Raw genomic sequence first — 25,263 nt, forward strand, 5'->3', positions numbered from 1 at the left:
CACACAGGCACGTACGCAAGCACACACAGGCACGTACGCAAGCACACACAGGCACGTACGCAAGCACACACACAGGCACGTACGCAAGCACACACACAGGCACGTACGCAAGCACACACACAGGCACGTACGCAAGCACACACACAGGCACGTACGCAAGCACACACACAGGCACGTACGCAAGCGCACACACAGGCACGTACGCAAGCACACACAGGCACGTACGCAAGCACACACAGGCACGTACGCAAGCACACACAGGCACGTACGCAAGCACACACAGGCACGTACGCAAGCACACACAGGCACGTACGCAAGCACACACAGGCACGTACGCAAGCACACACACACATTTAGTAGAAGTTATGGAAAGAAAGTTCTGAAGAGATCATGTAAAGACTGACACAGGATAAAGTGAAGGAGGTACAGGAAGCCTAGTGGCCCCATCTTCACCCAGACTGTGGACGACATCCACAACCTGGATGATCAAACACCACCAGCTGTCAGTGGTCACTGTATCCTGGTCTTGGATTATATAATCCAACTGGAAACTGTCACCATAAGACAGGTAGATATTGAGGTTATCATGAGATGATTTCGGGGCTTAGCGTCCCCGCGGCCCGGTCCTCGGCCAGTCCTCCTTTTTGTTACCCCCAGGAAGCAGCTATCTAACTCCCAGGTACCTATTTACTGTTAAGTCAACAGAAGCATCCGGGTGAAAGAAACTCTGCCCATTTGTTTCCACCTACCCCGGGGATCGAACTCAGAACCTTAGGACTACAAAACCCGAGCGCTGTCCACTCAGCCATCAGGCCCTAATTAATAGGCTCATGAAATAAATGGGTGTAGGAGCAGGCTTCAGATGAACTGAGGTAGGATAACAGCTCTTGCTTGCAGTTTCACTAGGTACGTCATTTGACAGTACCCAGTGAACCCTAATGTTAAGGTAATAAAGAGTCTCACTCGTCGGCGTATTTCTGGCGGCAAACCAAAGAACAATTTAGAGAAGCCGAATAAAAACATAGGGAAGAGGTGAAAGGGAATAGGGACCAGAAGATGATGTGGGAGAAGAGGAAATTACCGGCAAAGGACGGAGATAAGAAAAGGGGGAAAGATAAGGGAGTTGAGAAGCAGAAATAGTAGATAACATATGTTAACTTTAATAAAACCCAAATACCCAAGACGTGTTAATCTGCACTGAAGCTAAATGATAAGATAGCCAACATAATGTGTAACTTGATAAGAACAAATCCACAAGGGCCGTGACGAGGATTCGAACCTGCGTCCGGGAAGCATCCCAGACACTGCCTTAATCGACTGACGTAGTCGATTAACCCGGACGCAGGTTCGAATCCTCGTCACGGCCCTTGTGGATTTGTTCATTTGATGCATCACGTTAGTGTGATCTCTGTGTGAACTTGATAAGACATTCTTATCATCGTGGATTACGTCGGAGTATATAACAATATCAACACACGAGGAGAAAACACTAACAATAATTTGATATTGTTTGACGCAACACTGAGTCATCTTTTGGTTGTTCCCGCCGGAGGCTGCTAGTTTATTGTGCACCCCATACCCATCCTGTGAGCGGTAGCGCAAAAAGCAATACAGAGAGCACAAAAGGTCTTTATCAGACCTCATCTTAGATTATTACATAAACAACTTCATCTTTCCTTCACACCTTATAGTTACAATGTCAGCTAGTTACAGAGAAAGTGGTATTTCAAGAGCTACATGTTTACAGTAAGTCATTAATGGTAGGTCTTATCGCTAATACATAATAGTTAGCGATAAGACCTACCACCACGAGTCATCTTAACAACCCATCCGGTCTCTCTGACCTTACCTGTTTGTGTAACTTAGCCTCATCCTTCCTTCGTGTTCTCATTATCTCTCACTCTCACCACAACCAAACGCTCACACTAAACTACACAGTCACTCCAGTGAAAGCCGCCATTCTTGACTACAAACCAATAGCGCTGCCCTAAACCACAGTTCCAAGCTCTTGGAACCTATAAAGCTTAATCTACGCTACACAGAACACCCAAAGGTCCTCATGCTTACTAATTCCCGCTACTGTATTCATTCTGTATATTTCCTGTAACTGATGCGAATAACGTGTCCCTTGAAACCTAAGATAGGCTACCGTGTACACATGGTCGCTACGGTGTGGTGGTAGTTTAGGCTACTGTGTACACATGGTCGCTACGGTGTGGTGGTAGTTTAGGCTACTGTGTACACATGGTCGCTACGGTGTGGTGGTAGTTTAAGCTACCGTTATCTTGAAGTTATCTTGAGATGATTTTGGGGCTTTAGTGTCCCCGCGGCCCGGTCCTCGACCAGGCCTCCACCCCCAGGAAGCAGCCTGTGACAGCTGATTAACACCCAGGTACCTATTTTACTGCTAGGTAACAGGGGCATAGGGTGAAAGAAACTCTGCCCATTGTTTCTTCGTCCGGGATCGAACCCGGGAGCACAGGATCACAAGTGTGCTGTCCACTCGGCCGACCGGCTCCCCTCTGGGCTACCAGTTGGGGAGAGCGTGGAGCAGGCGCGCCTCTCCACAGAGAACCAATAGCCTCCACACTTGAGCCAATATTAAGTTATAGAGAAGTGTCGCAGTGGAAGATTGGGTGGTGGGGCGGGTACCCGCTCACAGGTCCCTGGAAGATTGGGTGGTGAGGCGGGTACCCGCTCACAGGTCCCTGGAAGATTGGGTGGTGAGGCGGGTACCCGCTCACATGTCCCTGGAAGATTGGGTGGTTACAGTCATCAAGACTGTAATTTGGTCTGGGTAGACATAGCTCCCTTCCCAGACTGTCTGGGAAAGGAGCCGTGTCTACCCCAGACTGTCTGGGAAAGGAGCCGTGTCTACCCCAGACCGTCTGGGAAGGGAACTGTGTCTTTACTCAAGAAAAAGTAAAGCCCTTTACTGCATTTTATATTACAATTTATGAAAGTAGTCACCAAAATAAAAGACAACCTACTGGCTGTGTACGTCTGCCAATCATTTCTTAATTTCCATAAACATTATTCTGAGAGACTCGCAATAAAATATTACATTTGCTTTATGTATGGAATGTGGTGATGAAGACTGAGCCTTGCGCGAACATGTCTTAACCAGACAGTACAACACCTATTCAGCTAGTTACAGCCCCGCTCCTGTGCCAGGTAAGTCCTCTACGGGCTCACCATAGCCCGTGCTACTTGCCCCGCTCCTGTGCCAGGTAAGTCCTCTACGGGCTCACCATAGCCCGTGCTACTTGGAACTTTTTGTTCCCAGTAGTTGAATCTTAAACACCACCAACTTCTGGGAAGATGATGACCACCTTGCCCATATTACACTCATGTTAAATGATTATTAAGTCTGGAAGCTGCACTCAAGCACTCTAATGAACTCTCTGCTGATTTAGTGATGTTTATGGATCCTAAATGAAAGAATGTGCATGAACACACAGAAATCACAATTGCGTGATGCATCAAAGTTCAGTAGAACTTCGGTTTCAACTCCTTTTTGACCATGTCGTAGCTCAGTCGATTAAGGCAGCGTCTGGGATGCTCTCGGACGCAGGTTCGAATCCTCGTCACGGCCCCTTGTGGATTTGTTCATTTAATGTGCATGAACTAAGGTAATGTTGGAGATGATGGTAAACATCACACAACATTACCTCAACACAGACGCGATGGTCTGCTAACCTGGTGACAGTTTTATGACTGTACTCTTTCTTACCTTTGAGATGAAAGAGCAGCTTTTTGAGTTTCGTACGTCCTCATCTTCAGACCCGTGCAAGACGCCACACAACCTTACGCTATCGGTCTCGCTTCATGCAGATCGGCGTTCAATCCCCGACCGTCCAAGTGGTTGGGGCACCATTCCTTTCCCCCGGTCCATCCCAAATCCTTATCCTGACCCCTTCCCAGTGCTATATAGTCGTAATGGCTTGGCTTGATAATTTCTTCTCCTTCCCCCCCCCCCATACACATACCAACCCGTCCTCATCATCTCATAGTACTTGTTGTAACTGTTCACTATCGTACATATATTGAGGTAAATGGCAACTGAATAGTGGAATTTGGTACTATTCACTTTATCTTGAGGTTATCTTGAGATGATTTCGGGGCTTTTTTGGTTTCCCGCGGCCCGGTCCTCGACCAGGCCTCCACCCCCATGAAGCAGCCCGTGACAGCTGACTAACACCCAGGTACCTATTTTACTGCTAGGTAACAGGGGCATAGGGTGAAAGAAACTCTGCCCATTGTTTCTCGCCGGCGCCTGGTATCGAACCCAGGATCACAAGTCCAGCGTGCTGTCCGCTCGGCCGACCGGCTCCCATGGTGCAACACGGGCCAGATAATCTACATGATCATTTTCACCTTTCCAACCTTCACACACAAGTTCTCGTCCAATAAAACCAGCCACAGAGAGAGAGAGAGAGAGAGAGAGAGAGAGAGAGAGAGAGAGAGAGAGAGAGAGAGAGAGAGAGAGAGAGAGAGAGAGAGAGAAAATAAAATGCACATAATGTGTTCTTACAATATAACGATGCTACTGGACTTTTATGTTGTATTCAAGTAATCGCAGAATGTTTGGAAATAAAACTTTTATAAAATAACGAAACTGATCCCAAAACAATTCGTGAGTTTCTAAATCTAAATTATAAAGTATATAATTAGAAATACGACGCGTCGAGCTGTGACACGTTACTAACGTACTGTAATGTTACGTCAAATGTACAACCATTTACCAATAATTATTTGTATTAGATTTGACTAAATGACATTGTAATGTTAGCGATCAGCTGAGTAGGTACCTGGGAGTTAGGCAGCTGCTGTGGGTTGTATCCTGGAGAAGATCACAGTAGTTGACCTCGGGAGACCTTACACCTGATGCCTCTGTTCACCTAGGAGTAAATAGGTACCCCGAGAGCTTGGCAACTGTTGAAGACGGCACCCTGTGAAAGGTCAGTAGTTGACAAAAGAAGCCCAAAAGGTTCAAGAGGTGTCATCCTTCCCCCCCGACGACAGCGGTAATTTGGCGGGAAGATGAGTGAAGACCGGCTATAACATTCCTGTTACGTGCAGCTGGTCAGTGGCGGCTGCTGGACGGGTCCAGTAAAGGTCAACTACCAACCTTTCCTGACCACACTAGTGGCTGGCCACACCAGTGCACCAAATAGGTCAAGGAACCTGGGGCTAGATTCACGAAAGCACTTACGCAAACACTTACGAACGTGTACATCTTTCCTCAATGTTTGACGGCTTTGGTTACATTTATTAAACAGTTTACAAGCATGAAAACTTGCCAATCAACTGTTGTTATTGTTATAAACAGCCTCCTGGTGCTTCGGAGCTCATTAACTGTTTAATAATTGGAAACAAAGCCGCCAAAGATTGAGAAAAGATGTACAGGTTCGTAAGTGCTTTCGTGAATCTGGCCCCTGGAAACTCAGCGCTCTTGAACTCAGGGAGGGAAAAGGTGGAGGGAGGGGGGGGGGGGATATATAACTTATATAACATAATATATATAACTAATTTATATTTGAGGAAATTCCTATTTTGAATGAACAGCATGTTAAAATTGATGAATGCGTCTTTGGGGTCGACTGCTGGATGGAATGGACTGGGTCTGAAGACGGGTTGAAGTACTTCATGCACGTACTGCAAATACAAGTAATTGCCAACAGAAGCGGCCGTCCTCACACAAGGCTGGTTAAAGCAGCGGCCGTCCTCACACTAGGCTGGTTAAAGCAGCGGCCGTCCTCACACTAGGCTGGTTAAAGCAGCGGCCGTCCTCACACTAGGCTGGTTAAAGCAGCGGCCGTCCTCACACTAGGCTGGTTAAAGCAGCGACCGATTTAACCATACGTGTATTAAAAATTGGGTTGTTCTCCATATATATATTATTATACATAAAAATTCTATGTATAGTTAGGCGTAGGTTAGGTTTGGTGTTTAGGTTCTGTTGGCGATTATTTGTATTTGAAGTACGTGGGTGAAGCATTATAGAACTGTGGTTCGAACAGAGGACGGGAGTAAAGCACTTGTTCCGGAAGTGTTCGGACGTCATCAGTTGTGAGTCGTGTGTAAACCGCTTTTCATTCATAAACAGGTGGTTTGGAGGCTGGATTAACGAGCTTGGATCTGTGTATGCGAGGACGGGCTGCACAAGGCAGTGGTGAACAGGGCAGCCAGTGTTGATTGAGCAAGGCAGCCAGCAGGGAGCGAGGCAGTGGTGAACAGGGCAGTGTCGAGTGAGGCAGCCAGCAGGGAGCGAGACAGCCAGCAGGGAGCAGGGAGGCAGCCAGCAGGGAGCAGGGAGGCAGCCAGCAGGGAGCGAGACAGCCAGCAGGGAGCAGGGAGCAGGGAGACAGCCAGCAGGGAGCGAGACAGCCAGCAGGGAGCAGGGAGGCAGCCAGCAGGGAGCAGGGAAGCAGCCAGCAGGGAGCGAGACAGCCAGCAGCCAGCAGGGAGCAGCGAGACAGCCAGCAGGGAGGCAGCCAGCAGGAAGGGAGGCAGCCAGCAGCGAGACAGCCAGCAGGGAGCAGGGAGGCAGCCAGCAGGGAGGGAGACAGCCAGCAGGGAGGGAGACAGCCATGGTTGTAGCAGAGAGCGAGCGGTGCGCCGCCTGGGGTTCACAGAGTACACTCCGCCATCTTGCCGACCGGCGCCATAATGGTCGTGTTTATGATCGCTAGCAGCAAGAATGGCCGTAACTACATCACTTCTAGTGGTTCTATAATACGTTCATCTAATATTAATGTAACAAAACGTTAAGCTACATATAAAATGCAAGGTTTTACTCCGTGTATAAAGGGTTTCCACACCCCCAATAGGCAAGCCGGTCTGGAAAGGCAGGTCCAGCCGGCAGGGCTCTGCGAATGTCAACATCCGGGTTTGATCAGACTGCAAGGAAGCTACCTTCATCTTCAGCTGGAATTGAAGGGAACGGCTGGTTGCTTTCCCAGTGTTGAGGGCTGTAAGTCTGTTAAGGAGGGAGCCGGTCGGCCGAGCGGACAGCACGCTGGACTTGTGATCCTGTGGTCCTGGGTTCGATCCCAGGCGCCGGCGAGAAATCATGGGCAGAGTTTCTTTCACCCTATGCCCCTGTTACCTAGCAGTAAATTAGGTACCTGGGTGTTAGTCAGATGTCACGGGCTGCTTCCTGGGGGTGGAGGCCTGGTCGAGGACCGGGCCGCGGGGACACTAAAAGCCCCGAAATCATCTCAAGATAACCTCAAGAAGCATATGGAGAGTCCCTCGTCCAAATGACCTTTCCCAGGATGCAACCCGCAATAGTTACCTCACTCCCAGGTACCTATTTTACTGTTAGGTGAGGTAAGATAATTACTAGGGGAAAGCGCTAAGCCAGTACGACTATATAGCCCGTGGAAGAATATCAGGACAAGGTACATCTCCTATGCCAGGTAAGTACGACGGGATCACCATAGCCCGTGCTGCTAGGAACTCTTTGTTCTCAGTAGCTGAATCTAAAACAATATCAGGAGAGAAATCTGGGCGAGAATGGTGCCCAACCACTTGCACCATCGAGGGTTGAATGTCGACCTCCGATGCACCAGCCAGCCAGTCCATAGGCCCGGCTACACGTCTACAGACAGCTGTAACATCCTCCTGAGACTATCTTGAGATGATTTCGGGGCTTTAGTGTCCCCGCGGCCCGGTCCTCGACCGTGAAGATGTTCACGGTTGTTCCGGCAAAATTTCTTATACTTGCTAGGAGAATGTTGAACAACCGTGGACCTCTGATGTTTATACAGTGTTCTACGATAATGCCTATGGCACCCCTGCTCTTCACTGGTTCTATTCTTTATCCACCCTGTCAATTCCCCTGAGAATTTTGTAGGTGGTTATCATGTCTCTCCCTTACTCTAAGGTTGGCGTTCAATCCCCGACCGTCCACAAGTGGTTGGGCACCATTCCTTTCCCCCGTCCCATCCCAAATCCTGACCCCTTCCCAGTGCTATATAGTCGTAATGGCTTGGACGCTTTCTCCTGATAATTCCCTCCCTCCCTCTTACTCTAATGTCCTCCAGAGACGTGAGGTTTAGCTCCCATAGCCTTTCCACGTAGCTCATACCTCTCACTTCTGGGACTAGTGAGAGGTCCCAGAAGTGAATCTCATCTAATCTCTTCTAGGAGTGTGCCTGCCTAACAGTGACAACAGGGGAGTGAGGTGCAGTATAACATCACACGTTGTTGTTATAGATTCAGATACTCGGAACAGGTTCCAAGTAGCACGGGCTATGGTGAGCCCAGTAGTGGACTTACCTGGCACGGGAGTGGTGCCGTCTCTCTGTGTCCATCACACCCCTTCCTCCCGTTTACTGGCCTTGTTGTACCTGTTGCGTCATGTTTTAACTATTCTCACGTTCTAATGCCTTGTCGAATCTGGCCTTAAAGTTGTGGGTGGAGGCAGCGCCTAGAAGATGGGCAGTCATGTCCAGTGTCGGCCAGCTGGGAGTGTGACTAGCACACAAACTGCTAAGACATAAGACTGGGAAGATCCAGTTTATTAGGCTAGATAGAGCCACATTATTCGGCTAGATAGAGCCAGTTTATTAGGCTAGATAGAGCCAGTTTATTAGGCTAGATAGAGCCAGTTTATTAGGCTAGATAGAGCCAGTTTATTAGGCTAGATAGAGCCAGTTTATTAGGCTAGATAGAGCCAGTTTATTAGGCTAGATAGAGCCAGTTTATTAGGCTACATAGAGCCAGTTTATTAGGCTAGATAGAGCCAGTTTATTAGGCTTTGTTAGGCCCGTTCTCCTTAATAGTAAGTCGCATTTTGACTTACAATTTCCCCAAGATCGGCCGCTAGGGTTACTGGCGCCTCGGGCATGCTGAACTTGACCACCTTCATAAGTACAATATATTTTTGTTTCACACGGACGAAAAACTACAATGTACAAATAAAGAACGTATTATAATATACACGCTAAAGACGACAGTTCGAACACATTCTAGTTTCCACCAACTTTTCCTTAAGGTTCACTACGGGCTCACCATAGCCCGTGCTACTTGGGACTTTTTGTTCCAGGTAGCGAATCTTAAACAATTCACATTAATTTTATGTTATTTTTTTAATACTGAATAATGCAATGTTTTTAAGAGCATCTGAGCAGCGTGCAACAAGTTAACAGCATCTGAGCAGCGTGCAACAAGTTAACAGCATCTGAGCAGCGTGCAACAAGTTAACAGCATATGAGCAGCGTGCAACAAGTTAACAGCATATGAGCAGCGTGCAACAAGTTAACAGCATATGAGCAGCGTGCAACAAGTTATATGAGCAGCGTGCAACAAGTTATATGAGCAGCGTGCAACAAGTTATATGAGCAGCGTGCAACAAGTTATACGACTTCCATTCATATGTGAATTATAATTATTTCGATAATCAAACTCAATGTGATATTAAATGCTGATAAATCACCACTATTAATAATACAAAAGAAATTAAAGCGAATTAAGAATTTAATAAGTACAAATTAAAAAGAAAGCAAACAAAAGCGAGGCATGGAAATCTGTACAGAACCGGAACACGTTGGAGAAGCTTACTATATTACTTCCGGTTTGTGACGATGGCGCCCCCCCCCCCTAGCACGTGGCGCCCCCTAGCACGTGGCGGCCCCTAGCACGTGGCGCCCCCTAGCACGTGGCGCCCCCTAGCACGTGGCGGCCCCCCTAGCACGTGGCGCCCCCTAGCACGTGGCGGCCCCTAGCACGTGGCCGTCCCCTAACACATGGCGGCCCCTAGCACGTGGCGCCAGACACGAGAGAGAGCATTTTCTCTCTCAAATCATATACACTGATGGTTCTCAACACTGGTGCAGCTGGAAGTGCAGTTGTCCTGACAATGACTGCTTGGCTTATATATTGAGTCCGTATAAACAACTGGGCCTCTACCCTTCAGCCCGAACTATGTGCCTTGCTTCTTGCACTCAAATAAGTCTCCAAACTTGATACATTAATTGTGACTCATTACCTTCCTTAATTGCTCTCAACTCTTTAAGACATAACTGTGACATGCTCGTGTCTGAAGCTAGACACAAATACAACAAAATTATTAACGATGGTAATAGAGTCCATTGTATGTGGACTTCACCTCATGTTGGCCTCCGAATGCATGATAGAGCTGATAAGTTAGCCAAAGAATCTGCCTTTAAAGGAGAAATTGAGTATAACCTTGGATTGTCAATAAGCAATCTGAGAGCAATAGGCCCCAAGAACTTCAACAAAATCTTGTAGATCTGAGGCAAAGTGACATCGACACCAGTAATTCCATCTATCATACTATCATGCAAGAAGAGCCACACATCTATGGATCATCCAATAAAATATTACTACTGCTCGGCTTAGACTCGATTATAAGTATCTCTGGGAATTTTCATTATCTGCTAATGTAGACCTGACCAAATGTAAACTGTGTCAACAAAATTATTCGCACACCCTCCGTCACTATGTGATGGAGTGCGAAAAGATACGTGAATTTAGAGACAATTATATAACAAATGTTCCAGAGATGTGTAAATATTTCATTCAAAATGATCTGCTACCAGAAATTTTAGCAAACTATCCCCAGTTTGCTAACTACAGGTAGTAACCGAATGATTGTAACCTATCCACCACTGTCCACTGGATGGGAGGGGGGGGGAGTGCAGGATAAATATATCAATTGTGACACTAGCTCTCCACATATGTCAGTCGCTTAATTTAGAAACTGAACTTGAGTCGGTCTGGAGCACATTGTTGATGTGACGATAAGCATTGAATTTTGTAACTAGCTCATCAAGATTGTAACTTGCTTAGCTAAATGAATTATGGGGTTCAGTCCCTGAGCCCATTATGTGCCTCTGTAACCCTTTCCACTACCGCGCACAGGATGAGTATGGGGTGCATAATAAATGAACTAAACTATAACTTATGAATAAGCCCCTCATATAAAAACGGTCCAAACCAAGATTATTGTAATCTTTCATATAGAATAAGGTAACAGGACATTGCTGTTAATGAAATGCTTGTTAATGAAAAAAATGGAAAATACTGCAAAAGAGCGAGTGAAGGCCCCTTAAAAGTTGCTTTACACAGGTGGTTAATTTTGTAATCATATTTACTCAAAATTTTGTGTAATAATAAACTTAAGGAATGTCAAGTATAAATCCTCTTTTAGAAAAGATCCAAAAAATGCGTATATGAAAAAGTGTGAAGGTCTCCTTAAGCATTAGTAGCTGTGATTACGACTCCAGACTCAACTTTCTCTAACAGCAAAGCAGTTGACCTTAAACCCTCCCAAAACACACTTATATTCTCCACATCACAGCGACCAGCTCATGGAAATGAAAATGACCATTTGTTGAATGTATTATAGGTACGTGTGCAGCTTGCAACACCTCTATCATATGAAGCAATCATCACACATATGCATACACTAAAAGTCACACGGACTTACCTTCAACTGCTGGTCTTCAATTCTATCAATTTCTTGAATCCATATTTAGTCACGTATGTGTAATTATATACATATACATGGGTTTACACCAAGATGAAGTTTTTTTTAGCTATGCTCCACTTGTATGTGTCTGTGGATACCACTACACTCGTACTGGGACGTTACACACACGATACTAACACCTTATATTCTTGCCCAAACATCAACTTCCAGCACTATCAGGGACAGGAACCCCAATTCCGAGGAAAAGAGAGGAGAGCGCGAGCAGCGTCTACCCACGCCGGCAGCCAGTGTGTTACTGAGGCAAGCGGTCAATGGACCCCAGCCTAGCAGCCTCTCAGTTGCCATTTAGTCTTTAGCTCTATCTTACACCTGCCATATCTTCCCTTCCACAATGTTCTTTTCCTTGTTATTTTTCTTATTTTCTTACGAGGCGTGTGGTAAATTCCTTTTTTTCCACGCTGCAAAAACCCAGTGGAGGCGTTTAGTAGTAGTGTTGATATATATATCACACGACTCTTAAACCCACTAACGGCACGATTGCCATTTATCAAACTTTTTTCGTAATCGCGTAATTAAGAAATCCACGCTCATATATTACCGGCATGATATATGGGGGGTATAATTATTTACACCGCATAAGTATACCCTCATATTAATATTGTTGTGCGTATAATACTGAATTACAATAGGATGTGGCGTCCATGAGAGACGTGGTGTGGGGGGCCGGGTAGACCCTGATGCCATCTTGCATACCAACACTAGCAGCCTCAGGCACTGACATATTTCCCCCACAAGTGCCAGGAGGGCCACACCTCACCTTCCGGTCAGTAGTGTGGATAACAAGGGGGTTAGGTGTTGACCAGACCACACACTACAAGTTGAAGGGTCTTCAACGTCACAGTCGACTTGAGAATGGTCCAGGACGGACCGAAACGTCGTCGTCGTCCCTTCAACTTGTAGTGTGTGGTCTGGTCAACATACTTCAGCCACGTTATTGTGACTCCTCGCCTGCCAGGGGTTAGGTGGCTCGTTAATTAGTATCAACACCTCGGGAGAAGACAATATGTCGTTGGTAGCTAGTTAGCCTCGCAACCTCATGTAGCCTATGCTTACTTGTCCCACAAAAGCCTAAATAAAACGAGAATGCAGAATTTTGACGCTGAGGTCGTTAATGTCGAAACTGAATCATGGTAATGGTGGCAAGTACCATGTAATAATGGTAGGAGCCATGGTCGCAGTGGTAGTAAAGAGGTAAGTGAAATCTAACTGTCTATAGCAGTCTATACCCAGCTTCTTAAGTCTGTTTCTGGCGCGGGGAAGTCGGTCCTGATTTAAACGTTTTGTGCTCTTGAAGTTGTGGATGGTTGTTCTGTATTCTACTATTTTTTAAGTCGTTGATGGTTGTTCATGTTCTATCTGTTCTTCATGTTGTGGATGGCAGTGACTTCGACTAGTTCTATCAGTGCATTCCACCAGTTGATTCCCGTCCCCAGGTACAATAATTTTGCTGTAAATGTAATTTGTATTTTTTGTATGTAATTTGTGATGTAATTTGATTTTTGATTAAAATTATGTTCATCAGGTGTGTGTGTGTACAGGCTATGGACAAGCGGGTCAGAATTGCATTTCACCTTTGTAAACGCACATTAATGACACTAAGTTAAAAGACACCTCGAACACTGTTTATATATGAAAGACGTAAGTCTGTGTATTTATGTATGTAGGTTAGGTTAGGTTAGCGTTTTAAAAGCACTACAATTACTTTCTGTGGTTAATTGTTCAACAAATCACATAACTATATGTTTAACAGATATTTAGCCCTGCCCATGGAGGACAGAAGAAAATGTATATATGCTGGTTAGCTTTGTCAATGTTGGCCACGTTTGTGGAAGACAAAAATCATCTCTCTCCACCACCACTCACCACCAACATCTCTCCACCACCACTCACCACCAACATCTCTCCACCATCTCACCAGCAACAAACAGTGGTGGCCCTCCCCCACCTACCGGCTGGGCCAGCCTCCCTAGTAGCAACAAGTGTCAGATGTTCATCAGGCGTGATCAACAATATCCTGGCCTCTCCTCCATACACCTTGGGACAGCTCCAAGGTCAGTAGCGAGGGCAGGGGTGTCCCTCCCCTTGCTACTGACCTGTCAGTACGTTGTTATTGTTGTTGTTAGAGATTCAGCTGGCGGTCTCCGGGGTTGGAGGTCCCTGTGCCCTTCTTCACCAGCTTCGAGGTCAACCCCGGAACTCACAGTTCCTGCGACGGCGCTGGAACCAATCGTAGTGGCGTATGCCTTTCCATTGGAGACTTTCAGCGCCGTGGAGAGGGGGGACCTGCTGCCTGTGTAACAGCTTCTCCCCCGTATCAACCTACCCTGACTTAGCGCCTTGGTGAGGCCACTCCATGACCGACAACCAGAGCGCAACTCCATAGTCTCCTGAGACTGATGGATGCCTACTACTACTATAGATTCAGCTACTCACAACAAGTTCCAAGTAGCACGGGCTATGGTGAGCCCGTAGTGGACTTACTGCACAGGAGCGGTGGTGCTGAGGACCTGTCAGTAGCTTGCCGGTCACTAGCTACGGACAGTGAGGGATAGATCTCTATGCTCCGCCTACTACCCTTTGTGTACCCGTCGCCTTACACCTTAACTATTCCGATGATCAAATTCTTAGTCGACTCTGGTCTTAAGGTTGTGGAGTGAGGTGGTTTCTACGCTTCTTCTTTCAGTATATTCACTTGTTGCTTGTTGCTCTCTCTCTCTCTCTCTTGTGTTTTGTTATTGCTGTCAGTTTATTGCTTACATTCACCCAAACTGGTCTGTAGCGCAGTCGTCTATGGCCTCTGTTTACAATTAGAGGACCCGGTTTCCATCCCCGGGCAGGACAGAAATGGTTATGCAAGTTTCTTTTTACCTGATATCTCTGTTCACCTAGTAGTAAACAGGTGCCTTGGAGCTAGACAAATCTTCAGGGTTGCATCCTGGGGAAGGTCAGTTGTTGGCCTCAATAAGCCTAACAACAGGGTTCATGTCCTTCACAACGGAAATTTAAACAATAATTATAATAATAATTCATTGTGTCGTCGGACAGGCAGCCAGTGAGTATATTCATGTCAGGCTTATATTGACCCCCTCCCCCCCCCTGTTACGGTACCAGGGTACCTGTTACGGTACCCAGGTACCTGTTACGGTACCCAGGTACCTGTTACGGTATCGACACCGTTGCCGGAGTGGGGAGTGGACGATTTCTGCGCCATCTATGGACCTGCACTCCAACTCCCTGGTATTAGAGTAGATGCAGACAACGCCATCTGTTGGCGGTGGTGTGGCGTCGGGAAAGGCTACTGTTTCATACCTCAGTTAGAGGGCGAGGTCAATGATGATGACCTCTGGTGGGTGGCGTAACGATATCAACGCCATCTAGGTTGTGCAAGCAATTATAATTTCAATTCCCCGGTGGAAGCGTGTTATCCTAAGGTCACCCAGTATACTGTCTGTCTAGCGAATAACGTTTTATGCTCACAGAGGTGACGTAAGGAGGTGATTGCGCTGAGGAGAGTAGTTCACCTTGCGCAGTCCAGGACTCTTCACTTGGTCTTGTGAGAGGACAAAGTGGCCGTCGTCGGTAGTAGCAGCGTGTTAGCTGCTGGATATATGCAGTGTTGTATGGACCGACGTACCCGGGATTTGGCCAAGAAGAGTTACGATGCGACAGTAGTGCGTCTGTTGAGAAGTGCTGCTGGTGTGTTGCTAGAGACTCCTGTCAGGGTGTTGGCTACCCCTGTACGTGATTGAGACCCCTGTCAGCGTGCTGCTGAAGCCCTCTGCCAGTGTGTTTCTAGAGAGTGGATGTGGGGTTGTTGAGACATCGTGACAATACGGCGTGTGGACTGGCCCATGTTGAGGAAGGTGAACTCGCCTTTCGAACCCAAAATCTCCGATTGTGAGTCGTGAACGAACTCGACTGTACTACCAAAACCCCAAATAGCGCCTGCCCAGAATTGTTCGACGTTCAACACATCCGGTAAGTATATTTCCTCTTGTGTAGGAATCTGGAAATGAACATGTATATACGTTGGCTGCTGAGGGCGCCGCCGACCATACTCAATACTTCACACCAAAAACTTCTACAAATTAGTGGTGTCATGAGGCAAGAGCATCGTGACAAGGTAACCAGGGGACAGAAGAACATGTCACTTATGTGTGCTGGAACAAGGCAGTTACAGCTAACACCCTCAATTGTTTGCGAAAATGAGGTGGCTGAGCGAGAGAATCTTTAATGGCGAGAATTCGTCTTGGACACAAATTCCCACCAAGATTGAGGATGGAAAAGACAGTTGAGCAGCGGAATAACAGAATGTGCAGCATGAGTGAAGGACATTGTCTGGTCACTACCTGAGAGAGTGCCCATATAAGAGACGTTAGAAGCATGTGCAGTCATCATAAACACCACGTTTGTTTGAGTTAGGAAAACTGTCATATGCTGTTCTTAAACGTTTTCTCCATTTTGCAACCGCGAGATAACGTAAGTTAAAGAGATGTTAAATGTTAATCTCTATTGTGGGGTAAAGGGCATGCTGCTATAGTTCACTCACAGCATTAGTGATGCTGCCCAATAAGATCGTCCTTTGGGTTACAATAAAAACAAAGTCATGCGATGAGCGCGTACCTGGACCGTACCTTGGGAGGGTTTCCAGAATTCATCAACTCCCCGAGCCCGGCCCGGGGCCAGGCTCGACGAACAAGCTAATAATCCTGGGTACTTCCTAATCCTCTGTTCACCTACCGAGTGCTAGGTGAACAGAGGCATTAGGTGATAGGAAATGCTCCAAACCATTTCTTTCCAGCCCGGGATTCGAAACCGGAAATTTTCAATTGAGAGTCGAGAACGAACCCGACTGTACTACAGAGCGACAGTCGAGAACGAACCCGACTGTACTACAGAGCGACAGTCGAGAACGAACCCGACTGTACTACAGAGCGACAGTCGAGAACGAACCCGACTGTACTACAGAGCGACAGTCGAGAACGAACCCGACTGTACTACAGAGCGACAGTCGAGAACGAACCCGACTGTACTACAGAGCGACAGTCGAGAACGAACCCGACTGTACTACAGAGCGACAGTCGAGAACGAACCCGACTGTACTACAGAGCGACAGTCGAGAACGAACCCGACTGTACTACAGAGCGACAGTCGAGAACGAACCCGACTGTACTACAGAGCGACAGTCGAGAACGAACCCGACTGTACTACAGAGCGACAGTCGAGAACGAACCCGACTGTACTACAGAGCGACAGTCGAGAACGAACCCGACTGTACTACAGAGCGACATCAAGTAACTCGCAGAAAAAAAAGAACGCTCATACCTGTGGGACCCCGGTTCCTTCCCCGGGCAGGACAGAAACGGTTGGGCACGTTTCTTTTTAATCTGAAGCTCCACTGTTCACTTAGCAGTAAAGTAGGTACGTGGGAGTTAGGCAACTGTTGTGGGTTGCATCCTATGGAAAGACAGTATAGTTAATTTATGGCAGAAGCGTATTAATCCTAAGTTACAAGCTTCCTGTCCCCGATAACAGAATTAAATTTGAGATTATAATATATATATATATATATGAAATCATATATATATATAATATATATATATATGAAATCATATATATATATAATATATATATATATATATATATATATATATATGTATATATATATATGTATATGTATATATATATATATATATATATGTATATGTATATATATATATATATATATATATATATATGTATATATGTATATATGTATATATATATATATATATATATATATATATATATATATATATATATATATGTGTGTATATATATATATGTGTATATATATATATATATATATATATATATGTATATATATGTATATGTATATATGTATATATATATATATATATGTATATATGTGTATATATATATATATATATATATATATATATATATTTATATATATAATGTCGTACCTAGTAGCCAGAACTCACTTCTCAGCCTACTATTCAAGGCCCGATTTGCCTAATAAGCCAAGTTTTCCTGAATTAATATATTTACTATAATTTTTTTCTTATGAAATGATAAACCAACCCTTTTCTCTATGTATGAGGTCAATTTTTTTTATTGGAGTTAAAATTAACGTAGATATATGACCGAACCTAACCAACCCTACCTAACCTAACCTATATATATAGGTAAGGTTAGGTTAGGTAGCCAAAAAAAAGCTAGGTTAGGTTAGGTAGACGAAAAAACATTAATTCATGAAAACTTGGCTTATTAGGCAAATCGGGCCTTGCATAGTAGGCTGAGAAGTGAGTTCTGGCTACTTTGTACGACATATATATATATATATGATTTCAGGATCCACCACCAGATGGTGCTATTAGAGTCAAGGCACTCAAATGTCGCCTTATAGACATAAGCAGGAGTAGAAATAATACACAAAGGAATTATTTGTGTTTCATAAGATATATAGCGACCATGAATTACAAAAATTAATCAAAGGGGGTAAAGTTTCTATGGAACTTATCCTAGAAAGAGAGAGAATTAGGTTATGATGGCGGCGTGGGGACGGGAGCGTGGCGGTGAATACCATGGCAATGGCCTTGACAACATGAGGCTTCAATTACCTGCTTTACGCTGCAGGTTCAATGGCCGGGGATTAAACACTTTCGCATCACGCTAATGTAACAACTCCTCCTACTAAAACGATATTACTTATACCAATTATCTGATCGAATGTAAACAAATGGATTGTTATAGCCACCAATGTTTATATTTTGTACTTTTAATTTTGTATAGGGCACAAAAAATAATTCAAACTTAATTTTTTTAGGCCTATTATAACATTTATTATATTACGCATAAAATAGCGTATATTAAGTTTAAGGTTCCTAGAACAGGGTAGATAACTCGCATAGATATAGCTCTCGGACCTTCCTGTTGAGTAGGCTAGCATCATAATGCTGCGTGTACCCAAGTTTGTTAAAACAAAAATTATTTGTGTCTATTTCTTAGTATGTTATTTGGTTTAATTCACTTACACAAGACGTGATTTTTAGGGTGTAAAACAATAAATTTTTGGAAGTTTGATCAAATATTTGGAATAAATTCTATAATTATTGGGAAATGGGCTGAATTTAAACTAAACATCTCCGTGAAGCACTTAAATACAAAGTGAATACTATTGGAAACCATAGACATTTTGGGTTCCAGTAAGTGTAGAGTAAGTGTATCTCCACACTGGAGATACACACACTGTGCATGGGTTGTATTCCACGGCTGACGAATACAAAGAAGTCAGCTGCCAAAATGAACTGGTTCCAGCCGTATACATCCATGCACAAGCCACTGCCGTCGTGATACCAACTTTCAGAGGAATTAACCACTAACACATACTAACACCAAGAGCCTGCCACCAGCATTAACATAATAAAGCGAACCAAATAGAAATAAACAGCAACCGTATTGAAATAAAAAGCAATAAAGGCGCCATAGTTACGTGACGTGGGCGCCGGATCAGACTTCCTCTCACTTTCCCGCCAAAAAACAGGCGGGAAGAAATATGGCGGGATTATTGTCGGTGGGCGGGTCGTTAGTCCTCATCTTTGGACGTGTTGCTTGGCTTGGGCTTAAGGTCTATTACTCTCTGCAGGGCTGTTAAGGCCGCCACAACCACCAACCTGCAAGTATACTTTAGTCCTGAACATTGTCCAGGATTAAAGTACAAATAAATGGGAATTGGATAAACTAATTAATCAAATTATCATAATTTAATTCTCCAACAAGGTTGGAGTAATTTGTGTATAAGAGTTTCGTGAATAATCTCAATATATTAATCGGGTTCATAGTATAAAGCAAGCAACTTCATCAAAGTTTAAACCATGCACCAGTTACATTAGGCTGTGCGCCTTCGGACGGGAGAGCTGTTTGTGGCCACATCACAATATTCGGTTTTATGCAGCTGATTCTGTTAAAGTGAGGGCCAAGGGATTATAGTGTCGTGGTGTGGGTTATGGTGTGGGCGGACACGAGTCCATCACCAGTTCAATAAACCCTTGAACTATATGTTTAACACATCTCTAACCCTGTCCATGGAGGACAGAAGAAAATGTATATATGCTGGTTAGCATTGTAAATGTGTGGCCACGTTTGTGGTAGGAAAAAAAAAAGCCTCACCCCAAAAGGTGTCTCAGACAACCGCGAAACTCTGTAACATTTTGCACAAGACCTGTAGAGTGGAAATATTTATTTACATTTAGACCTCAGGTTATCAAAAGATAGTAACTTTCCTTTCAATAGGAAAGAGAAAGATGAATACAATGTTTCTTCCTGGACTGTTAAAAAAAATTGTATGCTGTTCTTAAATTCAATGGCTTTATTCATAAGTGTTTGTTCATTTAGAGTTGGGTTAGTTTACACAAATTTACAGTAAATAATTTACCTAACAGAAAATTATAATAATAACATACGTAATATTCGTAACTATAAATTGTATATTCAAGATTTAGAAGTTTTATTGGCCAGCTATTTAAAACTCATTTCATTGTCAAATTCAAAATAAAAAATCTTTAAAAAATATTTAAAGATTTAAAGACAAGAGGATTTAAGTGGAAGATGGAAACTCCAATGAGTTAAGAAATATAAGTAAATACTCGTACCATGTATGTGTGAACAAGTGGAATGCACTGAAAGTACAAGTTGTGGAAGCCACCTCACTCCACAACTTTAATTCCAGATTCCAGAAAGCATTAGAATGACAGAAAAGTTTAAATATAATACAACGGGTGCAAGCCTAGTAGGCGGGGCATAAAGAGCTAGAACTCACTCTCCTGTAGTCACTGATATATAAGCACAAACGAGTCTTTGCAATAGTGAAACTGGATGGAGTTCGTACATGTTTGCTTAATCTCTCGCGTGGCGTGGCCAGCGCCTCCTGATTACCAAGGAGTCTCTCAGATGTACTTTTATTAACATGGGCAAGGAGAGGAGGGACAAAGAAAGGTTAGTGTGGAGCAAACCTTCCCTCGGCACACTCTTGGGCAAACTAGGTTCATGTATCACTGAATCAAAATTTTTAAACTTTACGTTCATTTAACATGGATTTAAAGTTGATTCAACGTTGGTTTAACGTTGATTCTACGTTGGTTTCATTTAATTTTTTTTAAGATTGATTCTGTTGGTTTAATGCTGATTTTAAGATGATTTAACGTTACTAGACCATGTTTTGCCTGCTGAAGATATATATATATATATATATATATATATATATATATATATATATATATATATATATATATATATATATATATATATATATATATATATATATATATGTCGTACCTAATAGCCAGAACGCACTTCTCAGCCTACTATGCAAGGCCCAATTTGCCTAATAAGCCAAGTTTTCATGAATCAATTGTTTTTCGGCTACCTAACCTAACCTAACCTAACTTTTTCGGCTACCTAGCCTAACCTAACCTATAAAGATAGGTTAGGTTAGGTTAGGTAGGGTTGGTTAGGTTCGGTCATATATCTATGTTAATTTTAACTCCAATAAAAAAAAGTTGACCTCATACATAATGAAATGGGTAGCTTTATCATTTCAAAAGAAAAAAATTAAAGAAAATATATTAATTCAGGAAAACTTGGCTTATTAGGCAAATCGGGCCTTGCATAGTAGGCCAAAATGTGCGTTCTGGCTATTAGGTACGACATATATATATATATATATATATATATATATATATATATATATATTGGCTCCTTGGACAATGATTTTAGTGGTAGGTATGGGGAGTGTGTTAAGACAGGGAATACTGGCACCAGGACTGGTGTAGAGACCAGAGTTAAGAGCCAGTTAAAACGGTTTTCGAGTGCGTTGAGCGAGTCATGGCCGGACCGCCCGCACACATGACGTAATGCTGACAAACTTTACACTCCCAGAATGTAAACAGTCAACACATTTCTCAGAAGTGTGGGTGTTTTTAGCACCCTGGAGGTCGACGACTTTATACTACCTGTGGCATTGGTTCCATATTCAATCAACAGTAATTCAGCGTTGATGGCGTTAATTCGCCGTTGCTCTTGGATATTTTGTTCACTGGGAAGGCGAAAAGGTAGAAATTCGAGCAGGACCAGCATCGTCTGGGAATTGTAAAGGAACAGGAGGCACTCACCTCAACTGGAGAACTGATCCTCCCATAAGAGAGCGAGGGATATCCCAGTCACTCACCATTTGGTCACCATTTGGTCCAGGAGACATCTCCCGTCACGCAAGGTGCAGTCGCACCTCCACAGATCTCCAGATTCAGCTCTTGATACTGGTACTGGCTCAAAAGGGCCTCCACTTACGGGCTGTTCATGCCCGTGCCACCTTTTGGGTGGCTTAATCTTCATCAATCGTCAATCCCAGTCACTCCACTAGTCTACAACCTGTCCTGGTATGAACAATTTGACGACATAGTGGCGCTACACACTTTCTTAGATCATATATAAACAAACATTTCTATCATTTCGTTAGGTTAGGTAAGGCTCGGTCATGTTAACTAACTTGGGTATGGTTCGGTCAAGCTAAGTTAGGATAGGTAAGGTTCGATCTGGTTAGGTTAAGTTAGGTTAGACTAGGTAAAGTTAGGTTGGTCATGTCAGGTTATGTTTGGTAAGGTTTGGTCAGGTTAAGTTAGGTTAGTTGATAGAGCAGCAATGACGTAGAGGGGGAACGTAATTTTCTAGTCATAGCCTCTACTCTGTTCATGTCCGAGGGGCGACAGGAGCGCCTCTACGGAAGAGAGAACACATTTGTAAAGGCTGTAAATGGAGCTTTGAACAGAACACAGATCCGCGGTCGTAAAGCCCCTCATGATTTGCTTCCTTTTACTGCTGAGCTTACTCACGTTGTCGGCCAATTTGCTATAAACACAAGTTCCACGAAAAGGTGAATTGCTCATCGAAGAATCACGGCAGTTTAGATAGAGGAATTGTTTGAGGAGCTGTTCACTTGAGACAGTTAAGCAAGTCCCAGCTGTGTCTGGGTACAAGTGACAGGATGAACAACCCAGCGGGTTTTCTTCCTATTGGGGAGTGTTGTACATGCTGCTATGGCGGTGTGTCCACTCACAAGATGAGTGGCGCTGCCCAATAAACTCGCCCCTCGGGGCAAAATTAAAAAAAAAATTATGGAAAGCTTTTCATCTACAGTTCCCTCGTTACTTTTGACTCTTTCCTCTTTGTTGATATTCACGTAGATCAGGGAAACCAATTTCCAGAATTTGCAAAATGTTTACTGCATTGAAACAGCCTAATGCAGTAACGCATATTAATACAGTAACACGAATTGTCTTCATGTACTACAACTAATTTGAATATTGTTTTAAATCCTTATTATCCCCAAATCTCTTTCATTACACCCCAGGATGTAATTCTGTAGTAGTAGTAATAGTAGGCATCCATCAGTCTCAGGAGACTATGATGTTGAGCTCTGGTTGTTGGTCTGGAGTGGCCTCACCAGGGCGCAAAGTCAGGGTAGGTTGATACGGGGGAGAAGCTGTTACCCAGGCAGCAGGTCCCCCCCCTCTCCACGGCGCTGAAAGTCTCCAATGGAAAGGCATACGCCACTACGATTGGTTCCAGCGCCGTCGCAGGAACTGTGAGTTCCGGGGTTGACCTCGAAGCTGGTGAAGAAGGGCACAGGGACTCTAAACCCGGAGACCGCCGTGGTCGGGGCCGGAGAAGAACCACCCCATCAAGGGTAAGAACGACCCCAGCCTCCTGAAGCAGAGCCTGGGGGCCGCACGAGCCTTGAGAGGTGGACGTCCCGGTCCCGCATCTCCGGGTCCCAGACAGATCGTCACGGCCCTCTTTCGCCCGAGGCTTCCTTCAAGACCTAGCAGAAGGAAGAGTGATAATTATTAAATACAACAATTATTATATAATTATCACTCCTTCTGTCTGAAAAGAAGGTACGTGGCTTAAAACTTAATAATGGTGGGGCGACCTCTAAACCATTGGAAATTTGCCTGTGGTGTTTTCTCTTTCAATGGCTTAATTGAGAAAGCCAGTGAAAGAAACTGGCCAGCTTCAGGTTTTTCCCGAATATGATGACGCAGCCTAATGTAGTGACGCAGCCTAATGTAGTGACGCAGCCTAATGTAGTGACGCAGCCTAATATATTGACGCAGCCTATTGCAGTGAAGCATATTAATAGTGACACAGCCTAATACAGTGACGCAGCCCATTGCAGTGACGCAGCCTTAATATATACTTGTGTGTAGAGTGGAGAATTCATGGTAGTGCCGTCCTGTTTATTTGCTTAATAATTAAAGCAATTTCCCCCCCCCCCCTCTCTCCCGCCCCAGAAAGCTTAGCAATTAGCACATCGGATTCCAAGTTACTTGGCCATAGTGATGTTAAACCTTCGAGAGTGCAAGGCACCACCTCCACTCTAATACAAATGTTACACAAAGACACACATTATTTACAGAAAGCTGGACTTTGTGTCTTTATTATTTATGTGTTGGATAGAATTTACCTTTAGTGTATAGTATTAGTGTTATACACTGACAGTCATTATAAGTACTATTTCTCTCGTGTATGATCAGCTAAACGAGGTTCTGAATGTAGTCTCGTAGATAAATGAAATAAAAACTGAATAAAATTAATTTATCAAGCTTGTTTTTCTTGATAATCATATGTTTATACCACACTGGCATGTGCTACAGTGTCACGAAAATTAATTTCTTAATTTATTGTTTGATAAATACAGAGTGTACACATAGTGCCTTTACTGTGGTGCCATCTCTCGTGATGAGCTTATCTGTGCTGGTGATTATCCTGAGTGATCTCACTGCCTCAATTTTATTATTTTTATTTTGCCTGTACTGAGTACATATTTTCTCGGACACAAGTGGTCTTATTAGCTCTGCATCAGCGGGGTTGGCGTTGTTAGGGGGAGATGAGAGACGGGTTAGAGAGCTGGTCAGGGAGGATTGACTGAGTGCCAATTCATAACTGCTCGCCCCTGTTCATCCGGCAGTAATTGGGCACCTGGTTGTTAATTGGTTGGTGGATTGTGTTTCAGGGAGAACTAGTAGGGTTACACACAGAGATCACACTAACGTGATGCATCAAATGAACAAATCCACAAGGGCCAGGACGAGGATTCGAACCTGCGTCCGGGAGCATCCCAGACACTGCCTTAATCGACTGAGCTACGACAGGGTTAGCTCAGTATATATATATATATATATATATATATATATATATATATATATATATATATATATATATATATATATATATATATATATATATATATATATATATGTCGTACCTAGTAGCCAGAACGCACTTCTCAGCCTACTATGCAAGGCCCGATTTGCCTAATAAGCCAAGTTTTCCTGATTTAATATATTTTCTTTAATTTTTTTCTTATGAAATGATAAAGCTACCCATTTCATTATGTATGAGGTCAATTTTTTTTATTGGAGTTAATATTAACGTAGATATATGACCGAACCTAACCAACCCTACCTAACCTAACCTAACCTATCTTTATTGGTTAGGTTAGGTTAGGTAGCCGAAAAAGTTAGGTTAGGTTAGGTTAGGTAGGTTTGGTAGTCGAAAAACAATTAATTCATGAAAACTTGGCTTATTAGACAAATCGAGCCTTGCATAGTAGGCTGAGAAGTGCGTTCTGGCTACTAGGTACGACATATATATATATATATATATATATATATATATAT

At 43.9% G+C, this 25,263-nt stretch overlaps 1 protein-coding gene across 2 annotated transcripts in view; it reads right to left on the reverse strand.

Moving 5' to 3' along the window:
• Nucleotides 1-11,752, reverse strand: part of LOC123769990 (major facilitator superfamily domain-containing protein 6) — an 80,275-nt gene extending 68,523 nt beyond the window's left edge. For both annotated transcript variants that reach the window (XM_045761528.2, XM_045761526.2), the window contains exon 1: nt 11,462-11,752. The gene's annotated coding sequence lies outside the window, so the exon portion shown is untranslated. The remainder of the gene's footprint in view (nt 1-11,461) is intronic.
• Nucleotides 11,753-25,263: the final 13,511 nt, after the last annotated feature.

Source organism: Procambarus clarkii, chromosome 45 (genome assembly GCF_040958095.1).
Source record: "Procambarus clarkii isolate CNS0578487 chromosome 45, FALCON_Pclarkii_2.0, whole genome shotgun sequence".
NCBI lineage: Eukaryota > Metazoa > Arthropoda > Malacostraca > Decapoda > Cambaridae > Procambarus > Procambarus clarkii.